Genomic DNA, 2,994 nt, shown 5'->3' on the forward strand with positions numbered 1-2,994 from the left:
TGTTTTGCTACTTTATGCTTTTTTTAAAAAGTGATAATTTTCTGTATGTCTGATTCATGTAACTGGTGAAATTATCAATGGCTCAACTTTGTTTTTTACTGCTGTTATTTTGATTTGTCTTAGCAGGAAAATTAGAGAAAAAACAAGTTATTTGTACAGATGGACATAAGCTTTCTATTTTTTTATGATGCTCAGCACAACTTTCAAAATAATGCATTATAATGCAAAGTCTCTTTATGTCTTTAGCTTGTTTTTGATTTTAGCTGATGTCAAAACTGTAGTGAATCATTTAAGAGAGTCTGTTTTAATTGTAGCAATTCTGTTTTTCAACTTGATTGTGTGGTTTTAAATGGCTTAACCTAACCAGGAGATTAAGGTGTCTAAATCTAGAAATAAAGCTAGTGATGGCACAATTGAGGTGTAAATTTAAAATAATTTGTAAAAGAACCAAAGTCTATACCTCTGCTATCATATTCCCCAGCCTCCTAATGTGAAAAAAAAATTGTAGTTTTATTTGGTTGCTTTTTATTTTAAATATTTGCTTTAAGTGAAGAACAAAAAATGGTTTAAATTTATTGAAACAGAAAGGAGATGCAACAAAGTTACACATTTAAAAACATGAAACCATTATTTTCATTTTTTTAGAAGCAATGTAGGTTTGCAAAAAGTTATTCTTGAACAAAGTATATTAAATTGTAACACAATTATAATTTTTTAAGAAGCTGGGAACTAAAGTTTATCAAAGAGGGAAAACCTTTGTTTGCAAAAGTCTTTAGCAGAAGCAACAAAAATACATCATATTTATAGTCTTTTCTTTACTGTATGCACTCAAATATTTTATAGGCCACTTTAGTTACACAAGGTTGTTTAGAAGGACATAAAGAAAATAGGTTTTCAGTTGCATTTAAATGTTTCAGGACCGAGGACAGCTCTCTGTGCTCCACAATGTGTGCTTTCAATAAAAACTAGTTCAGCACTGCTGCACATAGACAGCTTCAGGCAGATCAGGAACACTGCCTTAGTAGTATTTTTTTAACAAGAATAACATAAACTAGGCAAATTAAAACTTTAAATTGACTGTCGTCAACACCACGGGCAATGCCAATGTGAGATACATACATTGTGAGAAACAACATGCAAATCAAACATAATTTCTCTCTTATTCAAAATGTAGCTTCAAAACGAATATCTGTTGTTCCATTTCAACTACAAAGGAACTCAAAAGCACACCTACAAAGCATGGCCACAGGACCCTGTGCCATTATAATTATTTCACTTATGTAGTAAGGTTTTTTGATCTAATAAAAAACAAATAAAACAAAAGTAAAAATGATTATTCATATTTTGAAGTTGGTTGTTGTTCTCACAAGCTGCATGTAGTACATTTTAACCCTTCGAGCAAAAATGCTGCTAAGTCTGACAATATGAACCATTTCTGCAGCCCTGCCTTTATATTTAGCACTAGTTTAGCACAAATCTGAGAGCGCAGCAGGTGAACAATAGGTCCAAGGATGATTTGCACATGAATGATGTCTTTGAATGAGAGCCTGTGTCACAGACGAAGGCTGTCTCCATAGTCGGGGCAGCAAGGTTTGCTTCCTTCTGCCCCCACTACAAGGACCAGGTGAGATTTGGTGACACAAAAGAGCCAAGTGAAAATCCATTCAGCACGGACCTCTAAAAACACCTAATATGACTGTGGTTCTGGGGAGATTTCAGTGGATATGCTATATATAAAAGGATCAAATTACTCCCTGCAGACTGATGCCGCAGATTCATGGACCTCTCATCTTTAGATTATAAAATTGTATTTTTTTTATATTCCACAGAATGTATCATATTTCTGAGATAAACTTTGAACTTTCTCAGTACACAGAATTTTAAAAGCTCATTCAAAAAAGTGTCACTATTTGGATCTTTGTTAACATTGTGAGCATTTTGAAATGAAGACATTGCTATAGCATAATATAAGAATTATACGTATAAAATGTGTTTTTCCCCCCATGAGAACCTATTTGCAGTAAAGTTTACTCAAGTAATGTCTTTATAATGGCAGTTTCTTTATCTAAATTTATGTATTGGTGATAACAGGCTGCTATCGGGCTGAATCCATGTGCATTAGATGTGGAATTTGTTGTTATACCTAAATCATAGGACAACAAAGGCATCGAGCTATTTCTAAAGAAAAAAAATGTACTGAAATCTGGTTTAGTATTGAAAACATAATTACATAAAGGCTTCTGGAGCAATTTATTACAACAAATTTGATTTGATGATGCATATTTTCTTTTATCCCAGGCCTTAACGCAGAGGTTACTTCCTTACACACCTCACAGCAGGAAGGTCACAGGTTCTCCTCCCGGCTGGGGTCTTTCTATGTGCAGTTTGCATGTTCTTCCCATGTATGCATAGGTTTTCTCTGGGTACTACAGTTTCCTCCCACAGACCAAAACATGCATGTTAGGTTAATTGGTAACTCTAAATTGTCCGTGGGTGTAAGTGAGAGTATGAATGGTTGCTTGTCTTGTTTGTCTCAATGTGTCTCTGTGATGGACTTGTGATGGTCCAGAATGTCCCCCACCTCTTGCACAGTAACTGCTGAAGACAGGCATCAGCTCCCTGCAACCCGGAAAGGAAAAAAGCAGGTAAATAAAATGGATGGATGGATAGATGGATAATACAATATGAAGTGATACAATGCAATGATGCAATACAATATGGACTCCAGGTCAATTTAAATCTCCACTAAATTTGAATTTTGCAGCTTTGGTCACTTAGTACCCATTTTTGTGGTGGTATGAAAAAAAGACATCTGGCATAAGTCTCCTAATACCCACCTCCTCCCACAATCAATCAATCAATCAATCAATCAAATTTTATTTGTATAGCACATTTCAGCAGCAAGGCATTTCAAGGTGCTTTACATAATTAAAAAACAAAATAAAAACAGCATGTGACAATGAATAAACAGTAAGAAAGAGACAAACATCAAAA

Source organism: Kryptolebias marmoratus, linkage group LG10 (assembly GCF_001649575.2).
Source record: "Kryptolebias marmoratus isolate JLee-2015 linkage group LG10, ASM164957v2, whole genome shotgun sequence".
NCBI classification, from domain to species: domain Eukaryota; kingdom Metazoa; phylum Chordata; class Actinopteri; order Cyprinodontiformes; family Rivulidae; genus Kryptolebias; species Kryptolebias marmoratus.